We start from the raw sequence: 15,700 nt of genomic DNA on the forward strand, positions 1-15,700 counted from the left end.
TTACAATTCTCAACAGAGCTACAATGCCTACTAAGACACACCTCTAACCTTGTGTTAAGTCCATTACATCAGAGTTAATGCTGTAATGTGTAACATTTTTAGTTTGCTTGGCTTGGGAAGTGAAATCAATTTATAATTTTCTCTCTTGGTTGGTATCCTAAGAAAGGAACTGCTGCTTAAAATGTTCATAGAATTTCTCCCAAGCTCTTCGGCAGCTGGCATGCTGATGGGAATTCTGGGAGACGAACTCCAACACATTTGATGGACATTAGATTTGGGAAGCTACTCTATACTCAACCCTTTCTTTGTGGCCTATGTAGCGAGCAGATTTTCTCTTTCCAAATGTGAATACTTCTTCTCAAATAAAAGTAAGCAAATCTAGAACCCTTCTGAAACTATTTCATTGGTTTTTTTATATTTTAAGACTTAAGTTCTAAGACTCCATGTGGTGCAAGCCACTCCCTGCAATTTGCTGGTGCCCATGCTTGCTGGACCCCTTCATGGATTACTGCCTTGTCGTGGCGAAGGGGCTTGCGTAATTCAATGAAGCTATGAGCTATGCCGTGCAGGGCCACCCAAGACGGACAGATCATAGCAGAGAGTTCTGACAAAACGTGATCCACTGGGGAAGGAAATGGCAAACCACTCCAGTATCTTTGCCATGAAAACCCTATGGACAGTACCAAAAGGCAAAACGATATGACGCTGGAAGATGAGCCCCTCAGGTCGGAAGGCGTCCAATATGCTACTGGGGAAGAGCAGAGGGCTAGTACTAGTAGCGCCAGAAAGAATGAAGCGACTGGGCCAAAGCCGAAAGGATGCTCAGCTGTGGATATGTCTGGTGGTGAAAGGAAAGTCCGATGCTGTAAAGATTTTTTCTTCATAGGAACCTGGAATGTAAGATCCATGAATCAAGGAAAGCTGGACGTGGTCAAACAAGAGATGACAAGACTAAACATTGACATCTTAGGTATCAGCGAACTAAAATGGACAGGAATGGGTGAATTTAATTCAGATGACCATCAGGTATACTACTACGGGCAAGAATCCCTCAGAAGAAATGGAGTAGCCTTCATAGTCAATAAAAGAGTAGGAAAAACAATACTGGGATACAATCCTCAAAATGACAGAATGATCTCAGTTCGAATCCAAGGCAAACCATTCAATATCACAGTAGTCCAAGTCTATGCCCCAACCACCGGTGCTGAAGAGGATGAAATTGACCGGTTCTATGAAGCCCTACAGCACCTTATAGAACTAACACCCAGAAATGATGTCCTTATCATCATGGGGGATTGGAATGCCAAAGTAGGAAGCCAAAAGATAACTGGAATAACAGGCAAGTTTGGCCTTGGAGTACAAAATGAAGCAGGGCACAGGCTGATAGAATTTTGTCAAGAGAATACGATGCTCATAGCAAACACTCTTTTCCAACAACCCAAGAGACGGCTTTACACATGGACATCACCAGACGGTCAACACAGAAATCAGATTGACTATATGCTCTGCAGCCAAAGATGGAGAAGCTCTATACAGTCAGTAAAAACAAGACCAGGAGCTGACTGTGGCTCAGACCATGAGCTTCTTGTTGCAAAGTTTAGGCTTAAATTAAAGAAAGTAGGGAAAAGCGCTAGGTCAGTCAGGTATGAATTAAATCATATCCCTGTTGAATATACAGTAGAGGTGACAAATAGATTTAAGGAATTAGATCTGATAGACAGAGTGCCTGAAGAACTATGGACAGAGGTTCACGACATTGTACAACAGGTAGCAACCAAAACCATCCCAAAGAAAAAGAAATGCAAGAAAGCAAAATGGCTGTCTGAGGAAGCTTTGCAAATAGCTGAGGAAAGGAGGGAAGCGAAAGGCAAGGGAGAAAAAGAAAGATATGCCCAATTAAATGCAGAATTCCAAAGAACAGCTAGAAGAGATAAGAATGCCTTCTTAAATGAACAATGCAAAGAAATAGAAGAAAACAATAGAATAGGGAGGACCAGAGATCTTTTCAAGAAAATTGGAGAGATGAAAGGAACGTTTCATGCAAAAATGGGCATGATAAATGACCAAAATGGCAGGGACCTAACAGAGGCAGAAGAGATTAAGAAGAGGTGGAAAAATTACACAGAAGAACTATACAAGAATGAGCTTAACATCCCTGATAATCACAATGAGGTGGTCACTGACCTCGAGCCAGACATCCTAGAATGTGAAGTGAAGTGGGCCTTAGAAAAGCTGAGCAACAACAAAGCTAGTGGAGGTGACAGTATTCCAGCTGAGCTATTCAAAATCTTAAAAGACGATGCAGTAAAAGTGCTACACTCAATTTGCCAGCAAATTTGGAAAACTCAACAGTGGCCACAGGATTGGAAAAGATCAGTTTACATTCCAATTCCAAAGAAAGGCAGTGCCAAAGAATGTTCAAACTATCGCACCATTGCACTCATTTCTCATGCTAGTAAAGTTATGCTTAAAATTCTACAAGCTAGACTGCAGCAGTATGTGGATCGAGAACTACCAGAAGTACAGGCAGGATTTCGAAGAGGCAGAGGAACTAGAGATCAAATTGCTAACATACGCTGGATCATGGAGAAAGCTAGAGAGTTCCAGAAAAACATCTACTTCTGCTTCATTGACTATGCTAAAGCCTTTGATTGTGTGGATCATAACAAACTGTGGCAAGTTCTTAAAGAGATGGGCATACCAGACCATCTTATTTGTCTCTTGAGAAAGCTATATGCGGGTCAAGAAGCAACAGTGAGAACTGGACACGGAACCACTGATTGGTTCAAAATTGGGAAAGGAGTCCGGCAAGGCTGTATACTGTCGCCTTGCCTATTTAACTTATATGCAGAGCACATCATGAGAAAGGCAGGGCTAGATGAATCAAAAGTTGGAATTAAGATTGCCGGAAGAAACATCAACAACCTAAGATATGCAGATTATACCACTCTAATGGCAGAAAGTGAAGAAGAACTAAAGAGCCTCTTGTTGCGGGTGAAGAAGGAGAGTGCAAAACTTGGGTTGAAACTAAACATTAAGAAAACCAAGATCATGGCATCTGGCCCTCTCAATTCCTGGCAAATAGATGGGGAAGAAATGGAGGTAGTGACAGATTTTATTTTCCTGGGCTCCAAGATCACTGCAGATGGGGACTGTAGTCAAGAAATTAAAAGACGCTTGCTCCTGGGGAGGAAAGCCATGGCAAATCTAGACAGCACACTAAAAAGCAGAGACATCACCCTGTCAACAAAAGTGCATATAGTCAAGGCTATGGTCTTCCCAGTTGCAATGTATGGCAGTGAAAGTTGGACCATAAGAAAGGCTGAGCGCCAAAGAATTGAAGCCTTTGAACTATGGTGCTGGAGAAGACTCCTGCGAGTTCCTTGGACTGCAAGGCGATCAAACCGGTCAGTCCTAGAGGAGATCAACCCTGACTGCTCTTTAGAAGGCCAGATCCTGAAGCTAAAACTCAAATACTTTGGCCACCTAATGAGAAGGAAGGACTCACTGGAGAAGAGCCTAATGCTGGGAAAGGTTGAGGGCAATAGAAGAAGGGGACGACAGAGAATGAGGTGGCTGGATGGAGTCATTGAAGCAGTAGGCGTGAGCTTAAATGGACTCCAGAAGATGGTAGAGGACAGGAAAGCCTGGAGGAACATTGTCCATAGGGTCGCGATGGGTCGGACACGACTTTGCAACTAACAACAACAAATGCTTGCTGGAAGCTTTGGACCACATCACATGGCTTTCCTTCACACTACTCTGAGGGCATTCTGAGAGGTGAAGCTGGCAGGAAGTGCAGCTTCTACTGCATCAAGGGACTATCCAAAGACATTTCAGAATGCGCTGTTAGCAACAGTCCATTGAGCAACCGATGTTGAGAAATAGATGGGAATATGAACGGTAACACCACTCCCACCTCCAGAAAATTTTGGTGAACATTTACTCTTATTTTTTTTTAGTAGGCATCATTTCACTGTTTATGGAGGAGGAAAATGTTTTCAGGAATCATAGGAGAATTTCTCTCCAGCAATCAGTATGTCAGCCCACTGAGAGGGGAACCAGGGAGCCTTAAAGAAGAGTGCATCTGTCACCAAGGAAACAGGCAAAGCAAACAAACTGCTTGAGCCATAGGGAGACAGGGCAGGCCAGTTGCCATGGTAATGGGGATAAAGAGCCCTACTCTTGGGACCTCAGATGTTTCAGAAAGCATAGGAAGGTAGCAAGAGGTACTGGCCCAGGCACAGATAGTCTCCAGCCCCCACTCCCACCCCAAAGCAGAAACACTGTATTTAAGGCCAATGAGAAGTAAAAAAAAAGACCAGCAGTGGCACGTACTGGACATAGAGTACATCATGGAAGCAGATGATTACAATGAAAGGTCTATTGCAGACCTCTTTTAGGTTTCCAGTCATTTCAGTCAATGATAACCCAGATTTATGTATGTATGTATGCATGCATGCATGTATCACAGACATAGAAGAACTGTATGCTGGTAGGTGAGGAGGAAGAGGCGGAGGAAAAGGAAGAGGATGAGGATGAGGATGAGGATGATATTAATGATTATTGCTACCATCATGATTTGGAATGCATTCAGCAGCTAAGAGGTAGTTAAAATGTTGGTCAATTGTTTTATCAGTCTCTCATGGTTCATTTAATTTTCTGAGATTTCTGGACAGAGAATCCAATCTCTTCTTGCAATATAGTTATATTACCTGTTTTGACAAAATCTCTAGGTCATTGTAACAGCACCTCTGGAATCTTTAGGACCAGAGGGAATTTATTCTGCAATCTCCTGCACATCTAGAAAGCAACCCCCTTCTGATAAAAGTCTCCCTTGCTTCTTCTTTATTTGAGTTTTCGAATGCTTCTACATATCACTGCTTTCCTCCCTGTGCTCATTGATCACTTTTACAGGGAATTTTCTAAGTGATGGCCATCCAGTATATTAGAAAATAGGAACAATGAAATGGTTTCAAAATTAAAATCTGTAATAAAAGAGCAATTGCACTGGAACCTAAAACAGCAACTCATCACATTTTTAATATAAATAAAATCACAACACATAAAAAAAACAATTGAGTTTTTCCTAAAACTCAGCAACTCTCAAGACTGCCAAAATAAATGAGTCTTCACTGACTTCCTAAATTTCAACAGCTAAATACAAGTAGGCTTGCAAAGTAATGGGTCAGGATATCATCTACCAAATATTGCTCGCCTACCTCCTATATTCACTTCAATAGGATTTGAATTATGGTGTCTGCAGCCAGTCGGTCAAGGAGCCATTTATTTGGATTCTCAGGCTGGATGTTGACAGAGTCCCCTTGAAATGAATGGAAATACATTTCCATTCCAAGTATCAGACACAGCAGGGATTTCCAAGTGAAATGGACTGCTCAGACTACTAAGGCTTCCCCACCACCGCTCCAGTTCAGTAAGATGATGTTAGGCACAAGCCCAGAGATGACACAAAAAAAACCCAACTGAGTTCAATTCTGTATTTGCTTACATCTAATAATAGAATAATAATAATGTAATAATGGAAAAACAGAGTTGGAAGAGACCTTGGAGGTCTTCTGGTCCAGCCATTATACTATTTCAGACAAATGGCCATCCAATCTTTTCTTAAAAAGCTCCAGTGTTGGAGTACTCACAGCTTCTGGAGACAAGTTGTTCTACTGATTAATTGTTCTAACTGTCAGGACATTTCTCCTTAGTTCTTGTTTGCTTCTCTCCTTTGGTTAGTTTCCCTCTGTTGCTTCTTGTCCTGCCTTCAGGTATTTTGGAAAATAGGTTGACCCCCTCTTCTTTGTGGGAGCCCTTTAGATATTGGAACACTACCATCATGCCCCTAGTCCTTCTTTTCATTAAACTAGACACACTGAGTACTTGCAACTATTCATATGTTTTAGCCTCCAGACCCCTAATCATTTTTATTGCTCTTCTCTGCACACTTTATAGTGTCTCAACAATTTTTTTACATCATGATGACCAAAACTGGATACAATATTCCAAGGATGGTCTTACCAAGGTATTATATAGTGGTATTAACACTTTTTTTTTATTACATTTATATCCCGCCCTTCTCCAAAGACTCAGGGCGGCTTACAAGCTTTGCAGTATTATTTATTTATTTATTTGTTACATTTATATACCACCCTTTCCCTGAGGACTCAGGGCGGTTTACAGGGAATTAAAAAATCCAACATACAAAAGTTAAAAACCAAATTAAAAAATATTAAATTGACCCTGTACTCTTAAAAAACCCAATTAAAAATTTTCTCCTCAGCCTGGGCCTGAAAGCTCAAAGAGCCAGGTCTTCAGGCCCCGGCGGAATGATCGGAGGTCGGGGGCAGTCCTCAGCTCCACCAGCAGCTGGTTCCAGAGGGCAGGCGCTCCCACTGAGAAGGCCCTATCCCTGGGTGTCACCCGCCGGCAATCTCTCACCGGCGGAACCCTGAGCAGACCCTCCCTGTGGGAGCGCACTGGGCGGAGGGCGTTTGATGCCGGCAGCAGGTGTTCCCTCAAATAACCCGGACCCAGGCCATGTAGGGCTTTATAGGTAATAACCAGCACCTTGAATTTCAGTAGCCTTCATTCTATGTATATGCCTGCTTATTAGGGTTTTCACCCCCCTCCAAGCGGCATTATTACAAAGTCAGCTTAATTGCCCCCAACAATCTGGGTCCTCATTTTACCTACCTCGGAAGGATGGAAGGCTGAGTCAACCTTGAGCCTGGTGGGATGCGAACCTGCACTAATTGCAGGCAGCTGGTGTTACTTAAGGAGGCATTAGCCCACTGCCCCACCAAGGCTTTTTAACATGGTCTTGATTCTATCCCTCTATTTATGCAGCCTAGGACTGTGTTGGCTCTTTTAGCAGCTGCCGCCTACTGCTGGCTCATATTTAAGTGATTGTCCACAAGAACTCTAAGATCCCTTTCACAGTTGCGAGTGTTGAACCAGATACCACCTATCCTATACCTGTACATTTAGTGTTTCTTGCCTGAAAGTAGAATCTTATTTTTCTCACTATTTAATTTTATTTTGTTAAACGGGGTCCATTAGCCTAGCCTACCCTGAAAATAAGACTGGGTCTTATTTTTTGCTCCAAAGACACATTAGGACTCATTTTCTGGTTCGGTCTTATTTTTAGGAAAAATACAGTACAAAGAATGCTGCAGGACTTAGGTTTGGCTAGTCTAAAGAAAAGAAGAAATTGGGAGACATGATAGCAGTATTCCAGTATTTGAGGGGTGACTAAGAAGAGGGGGTCATGTTATTCACCAAAGCACCAGAAGGCAGGACAAGAAACAATGGTTGGAAACTGATCAAGAGAGAAGCAACCTGGAATTAAGGAGAAACTTCCTGACAGTGAGAACAATTAACCAGTGGTATAGCTTGCCTCCAAAAATTGTGCGTGCTCCATCACTGGAGATTTTTAAGAAGAGGCTATACCAGGGGTCAGCAACCTGAAACAATGAAAGAGCCACTCGGAACTGGTTCCCTCACAAAAGGAAAAACTGGGAGCCGCAAAAAATGTGTGCACATGTGCGTACATGTGCGCATGCACAGAACAGGGTTTGACTGAAGAGTGGAGCCAAGGCGAGATATGCACCTACCCTGCATGTTTGAATTGATTGGTTGAACTTTTTTAGTCCCACTTTTTTTTTATTGGACTGCACATGGCAGAAGACTGGGAGCCGCAGGAGTCGGCTGAAAGAGCTGCATGCGGCTCTGGAGCCGCGGGTTGCAGACCTGTGGGCTAGACAGATACTTGTCTGAGATGGTATAGGTATAGGTTCTCCTGCTTGAGTGGACTAGAAGACCTCCAAGATCCCTTCTCACTCTATTCTATTCTAAATGTGTCTGTCTGATTGATGATCTTAACTGGGGCTTATTTTTGGGGTGGGGTTTATATTACAAGTATCCTGAAAAATCATGTTAGGGTTTGTTTTCCAGTTGGGTCTTATTTTCAGGGAAACACAGTACTAAAAATATTTCTGGGATATGGCTACTCTCAACCTCTTCTTCCCTTTCCTATGCAGTTTGGGACTGCACAGTCTTTTAATCTGGGTCTCTTTCTGGGAAAGATATGTGTTGCAAAACGCTCCCCCATTGCTCCTATAGGTGCACATTCCATCACAGTTGTAACGTTAACTTAGTTCAGAACCATCCCAACTTGCATTTGATTCCACATCCTTATTAGAGTTAACACCAGGGTAAAGGCAGGTGAATTTTATACATATCACTGCATGTAGTCAAGTGTTATGGCTGTTTACATCCAAGCTACAGTCAAAGCAGATGCATCAATGTGCACAAATAAATCTTATCTATGTAAATCTCTTTTGTGTTTCCTTGGCCTCTTTAAAATTATTCTTTCCAGAACCACCCTTCCTTCAATTCCAGATTTCAAAATGAAATGTTTGCTGGTTGCACAGGGATCTCACAGGTGTGCAGTTTCCCTTTGTGGCAAATTGGAACTGCTGATGCAAACCTGCTCAGATTTATTTATTTATCCAAAAGAATTGAATAATGCCCCCAAAATATATAAAATAAAAATCTAAGCTTCCTTTTCACAGTCCAGAGAGGAAAATAGATTGGAATCTCCAATACAGCTGGCTTACATTAGTCGAATATCTGTACTCCTTACATGGCTGTTTTTTCTTTCTTATTATTTTTAAGTTTTTGAATAAAAGCCACAATGGAAAGTACTATGGATTTCCATTTCCCATCTACAATACTGTCACTCTCGGTCTAATTCTTCCATATTTAATGACTGGTGCTTAGGAACATCAGCATAACTATTTCTATGAAGAAAAAACCCTTTGCATAGACAGAGTCATCATTACTAATCATATCACAATAAACTTGTCTTATAAGCTGTCTTTGTTATGGAATTGACACACAGATATTGGAGGTTTCATTGACTGCAAGCCATTTTAACCAGTTGGAAATGAATTGAAAGGGCAAAAATAATACCAGGGCATTTGCTCTAGGAATAAATCAATAGCATTCAGATCTGAATTGCTCTTTATGATTTGAAAGAGATTATTTAAATATTATATCAATGTAATTCTGTTGGCCTGACTTCATTTGATCTGCTAGGATAAAGATGAAAGTTAATAAGTTATATATCACCTAACCCCGTTCATGCATGCAGGGATATCTGTACATACATTCCTGCAAGCAGTTAACAATATGAATTTTCCTATAGTAAATGCCATAAAGCTTTCAATGAAACAAACCACATTGGTGGCTAGTTCTTCCACCAAATGTTTTGCCAAGTGTCATGGCAGAGATTAGGTACCCAGGTAATTGGTTCTTTTGGCTCCAGAGACAATAAGCACAACAGTAATAAAGGAATTTTTTGGCTCAAGCCAACAGATGAAAAGCATAACATAAAGAGCATATTTACCAAGCAAGATAATATCCAAATCTCTTTAAAGCTGCCAGGAGCTCCTTAATAATGACAGCAGAGATGCTCCAAGGATGACTAATTTCCACATTACCCAGTTTCTAGGTTCTGTACAGAAGCTCTCAACAAACAAACACCCCAAGGTTTTTATCAAAACCTGGCAGCATGACTCCTCGAAATAATAATGGTCTTTTGCATTGCTTTTACACCAACTTCCACATACTGCTCTCTTTATATTTCTTCTATCTTCATTGCTCAAAAAATGTGATACCAGCAAAAAGAGTTCAGCTGAAATTACAACAGCAATAGCACTTAGACTTATATATTGCTCCACAGTACTTTATATCACTCTCTGAGCAGTTTACAAATGTTGGCATATTGCCCCCAACAGTTTGCGTCCTCATTTTACCAACTTTGGAAGGATGGAATGGACAGTCTGGGAGAAGGAGGCCTTCGCAATTAGGTGGGGGCTATTAAACTAGCAACACTATTTAGAAGGGAACAAGGTGCCTTTTCCCCTTCATGGATTACTGCCTTGTCGTGGCGAAGGGGCTTGCGTGATTCAATGAAGCTATGAGCTATGCCGTGCAGGGCCACCCAAGACGGAAAGGTCATAGCAGAGAGTTCTGACAAAACGTGATTCACTGGAGAAGGAAATAGCAACCCACTCCAGTATCTTTGCCATGAAAACCCTATGGACAGTACCAAAAGGCAAAATGATATGACGCTGGAAGATGAGCCCCTCAGGTTGGAAGGCGTCCAATATGCTACTGGAGAAGAGCAGAAGGCTAGTACTAGTAGCGCCAGAAAGAATGAAGTGACTGGGCCAAAGCCAAAAGGACGCTCAGCTGTGGATGTGTCTGGTGGTGAAAGGAAAGTCCGATGCTGTAAAGACTTTTTCTCCATAGGAACCTGGAATGTAAGATCCATGAATCAAGGAAAGCTGGACGTGGTCAAACAAGAGATGACAAGACTGAACATCGACATCCTAGGTATCAGCAAACTAAAATGGACAGGAATGGGTGAATTTAATTCAGATGACCATCAGGTATACTACTGCGGGCAAGAATCCCTCAGAAGAAATGGAGTAGCCTTCATAGTCAATAAAAGAGTAGGAAAAGCAATACTGGGATACAACCCTCAAAATGACAGAATGATCTCAGTTCAAATCCAAGGCAAACCATTCAATATCACAGTAGTCCAGGTCTATGCCCCAACCACCAGTGCTGAAGAGGATGAAATTGACTGGTTCTATGAAATGCTACAGCACCTTATAGAACTAACACCAAAAAATGATGTCCTTATCTTCATGGGAGATTGGAATGCTAAAGTAGGAAGCCAAAAGATAACTGGAATAACAGGCAAGTTTGGCCTTGGAGTACAAAATGAAGCAGGGCACAGGCTGATAGAATTTTGTCAAGAGAATACGATGCTCATAGCAAACACTCTTTTCCAACAACCCAAGAGACGGCTCTACACATGGACATCACCAGACGGTCAACACAGAAATCAGATTGACTATATGCTCTGCAGCCAAAGATGGAGAAGCTCTATACAGTCAGTAAAAACAAGACCAGGAGCTGACTGTGGTTCAGACCATGAGCTTCTCATTGCAAAGTTTAGGCTTAAACTGAACAAAGTAGGGAAAAGTGCTAGGCCAATCAGGTATGAATTAAATCATATCCCTGTTGAATATACAGTAGAGGTAACAAATAGATTTAAGGAATTAGATCTGATAGACAGAGTGCCTGAATAACTATGGACAGAGGTTCGTGACATTGTACAACAGGTAGCAACCAAAACCATCCCAAAGAAAAAGAAATGCAAGAAAGTAAAATGACTGTCTGAGGAAGCTTTGCAAATAGCTGAGGAAAGGAGGGAAGTGAAAGGCAAGAGAGGAAAAGAAAGATATGCCCAATTAAATGCAGAATTCCAGAGAATAGCTAGAAGAGATAAGAATGCCTTCTTAAATGAACAGTGCAAAGAAATAGAAGAAAACAATAGAATAGGGAGGACCAGAGATTTTTTCAAGAAAATTGGAGAGATGAAGGGAACGTTTAATGCAAAAATGGGCATGATAAAGGACCAAAATGGCAGGGACCTAACAGAGGCAGAAGAGATTAAGAAGAGGTGGAAAAATTACACAGAGGAACTATACAAGAATGAGCTTAACATCCCTGATAATCACAATGAGGTGGTCACTGACCTTGAGCCAGACATCTTAGAATGTGAAGTGAAGTGGGCCTTAGAAAAGCTGAGCAACAACAAAGCTAGTGGAGGTGACAGTATTCCAGCTGAGCTATTCAAAATCTTAAAAGACAATGCAGTAAAAGTGCTACACTCAATTTGCCAGCAAATTTAGAAAACTCAACAGTGGCCACAGGATTGGAAAAGATCAGTTTACATTCCAATTCCAAAGAAAGGCAGTGCCAAAGAATGTTCAAACTACCGCACCATTGCACACATTTCTCATGCTAGTAAAGTTATGCTTAAAATCCTACAAGCTAGACTTCAGCAGTATGTGGATTGAGAAATACCAGAAGTACAGGCAGGATTTCGAAGAGGCAGAGGAACTAGAGAGCAAATTGCCAACATACGCTGGATCATGGAGAAAACTAGAGAGTTCCAGAAAAAACATCTACTTCTGCTTCATTGACTATGCTAAAGCCTTTGATTGTGTGGATTATAACAAACTGTGGCAAGTCCTTAAAGAGATGGGCGTACCAGACCATCTTTTTTTCTCTCGAGAAACCTATATGTGGGCCAAGAAGCAACAGTGAGAACTGGACATGGAACCACTGATTGGTTCAAAATTGGGAAAGGAGTCCAGCCAGTCTGTATACTGTTGCCTTGCCTATTTAACTTATACGCAGAGCACATCATGAGAAAGGCAGGGCTAGATGAATCAAAAGTTGGAATTAAGATTGCCGGGAGAAATATCAACAACCTAAGATATGCAGATGATACCACTCTAATGGCAGAAAGTGAAGAGGAACTAAAGAGCCTCTTGTTGCAAGTGAAGAAGGAGAGTGCAAAACCTGGGTTGAAACTAAACATTAAGAAAACCAAGATCATGGCATCCGGCCCTCTCAATTCCTGGCAAATAGATGGGGAAGAAATGGAGGTAGTGACAGATTTTATTTTCCTGGGCTCCAAGATCACCGCAGATGGGGACTGTAGCCACGAAATTAAAAGATGCTTGCTCCTGGGGAGGAAAGCCATGGCAAATCTAGACAGCACACTAAAAAGCAGAGACATCACCCTGTCAACAAAAGTGTGTATAGTGAAGGCTATGGTCTTCCCAGTTACAATGTATGGCAGTGAAAGTTGGACCACAAGAAAGGCTGAGCACCAAAGAATTGAGGCCTTTGAACTCTGGTGCTGGAGAAGACTCCTGCGAGTCCCTTTGACTGCAAGGTGATCAAACCAGTCAGTCCTAGAGGAGATCAACCCTGACTGCTCTTTAGAAGGCCAGATCCTGAAGCTAAAAATCAAATACTTTGGCCACCTAATGAGAAGGAAGGACTCACTGGAGAAGAGCCTAATGCTGATAAAGATTGAGGGCAATAGAAGAAGGGGACGACAGAGAATGAGGTGGCTGGTTGGAGTCAGTGAAGCAGTAGGCATGAGCTTAAATGGACTCCAGAAGATGGTAGAGGACAGGAAGGCCTGGAGGAACGTTGTCCATAGGGTCGCGATGGGTTGGACATGACTTCGCAACTAACAACAACAACTGTGTTCTAACCACTGCACCACCTCGGCTCCTAAATTTCAGAAAGTCAAAGACATAGAAGCATTCCAACTGGCATGGTGTCCTAGAGGTAAAGACATTCACCTCCCTTTCTGAAGGTTGAGATTTCAATTCTAGGCAGTGGTAGATGTTTCTCTATCAGGGGGCAAACAGAAAATATTTGCTGCAAACTCCTCATAGGCATGAGGAAGGGCATCTGGCAAGTAAACACTCACTCCACTTAGTCACCCCAATTCCACCCTGAAACAAGGTATTAAGGGGTCATAAAAAATGGCATTCCACTACATGACTTCTTATTTAAAGCTGCTATGGTCAAATATAAAATAAGGGTTACTATTTCAGCTGCTAGTGGCTTATGAAAACTAGGCATGAAAGTCAGTTTTAAATATTGAATAGTCCTAGATCAGGGGTGTCAAACTGCTGGCCCATGGACCGGATGCATCATCAGGAAATCACACCCACCCCATTGCCAGCAATAGCGAAAAAGCTCCGATATGTTGTGCGATGTCACATGATGTCACAAGTTTGACATGTCTGTCCTAGATTTATCTAGGGGACACTCAATTCATGGTAAATTCCCACTCATTCATAAAATACTATGGAATGGCCTTAAGAAAGTCACAATCTTGTAGTCAAACTTATTTCCCAGAATTGTGTTTTGAAGTAAAATTAAGATATTGGGATGGTTTCAATTTTTGGAGGAAGATAGAATGCAAATGTAGTAAATATATTCTGATATCTAGCTGCCCACTGAGCAGATAATGTCAAATGCCCAGTTTCAAAGTAACCTAAATAATGATATTTATGTGAAACCATTCACTTGGTTCCTATTCCCTGAGGGGAAAAAATGGATAAAAATTCAGGGTGAGTTTCTCAAAGGTATGAGCAACAATTTTATTTACTGAATTCCCTAAAGCAAAAATCCATCATCAGAAAAGCCATATCCTGTAAATATACCCCAACAAGTCAGTCTAAAGATGTAAGATAAAGATAAAAGTACTACACAAAGATTCATTGCTTACTAGAGACCAATGTCTGCTTGAGCTGAATGGAATGAAAATAGTCTGTGAGTGGATTCTTTGCTTTAATTGCTTAATTGTGCAACAATAGAAAATAGGTTGTATCAATAATCCCAGTTCTGCCCCCCCATGTAGATAAACACATTTCAGATGTCACAAATTACGCTGCATCTAAGTATCTCTTATGTTTTCTAATAAACACAAAAAGGGCTTGCCCAGATCCTTAGAATGACTCAGTCCAAGCAGAGAGAACAGTGTGTATTGTTGTTTAAATCCACACACAAATGTTGTTTTCTCTCCACACAGAGAAAAAAGGAGCTATATTCTTTCTCTACATACCCACTAACAATATGGAGTGCCTGCAGCAGAATTATACACTGTGTATGATGGAAGACAGTGTATTTGACATTTACAATAGCAAATATTTCTTCTTCATAGACAGTATAAAATCAACAGCAGATACTGTGTGGTCCATCCATAGGAATGCTAGTCATGTGGAAATGTAGAGCACTCTGTTTGGGACATTGATTCTTTTTTTTTATTGAAAAGTTTTAAAATACATTTTATCTTTCACAATCCCCCCTCCCCCCACCCCTACCTATCCCTCCCTGCCCCTCCCCCCCATTTCCCCCTCCCCCCCCCGACTTCCCAGAGCTAAGTACAAGGTATAAAAACAAAGAACAATCATAAACATCCCTATGCTAACAACAATAAACTCTTAAATCTATCGCTCTCTAGCTCATATAAGATAACTACAAGCAATATTAATATTACATATAAAAAGAAAGAAAACAGAAAAAAGAAAGGTAGACTTATTCAAATGCTAAATGAAACTTTTTGGTCCCATATTTGTTCTGGATATAATCAATCCATTTTTTCCACTCCATAATATAACGTTCTTGTGAATGTTCTTTCAAGTAAGCCGAGATCTTTGCCATTTCTGCCAGGTCAGAAACCTTTAGAGTCCATTCCTCTATAGTCGGCAGCTCCTCCTTCTTCCAATATTGACCTATTAAAAGTCTTGCTGCTGTAATTAAATTCAGCATCAACTTAGTGTCCACAACAGTAGCATCTGTAATTATGCCCAACAAAAACAATTGCGGACAAAACTTTATCCTTTGCTTAAAGATCTTCTGCATATTCCACCAAATTTTTGTCCAAAAAGCCTTAACCTTTTTGCAGGTCCACCACATGTGAAAATATGTTGCATCTTTACCACCACACCTCCAACATTTTGGCTGATAGTTCGGATACATACTTGCAAGCTTTTTAGGATCTAAATGCCATCTATAAAACATTTTATAAAAGTTCTCTCTTAAGTTCTGAGCTTGTGTAAATTTTACGTTCCTCACCCAGATCTTTTCCCACATATCCATAGTAATAACTTCTTGAATGTTCTGGGCCCATTTTATCATACAATCTTTAACAAGTTCTGTTTCTGAGTCAATTTCTATCAATGCAAGATAAATCTGTTTGATATGTGCTGGACCCTGATTTCTAATTTGCTTTATC

The sequence above is a fragment of the Vipera ursinii genome, assembly GCF_947247035.1.
Source record: "Vipera ursinii genome assembly, chromosome: 2".
NCBI lineage: Eukaryota > Metazoa > Chordata > Lepidosauria > Squamata > Viperidae > Vipera > Vipera ursinii.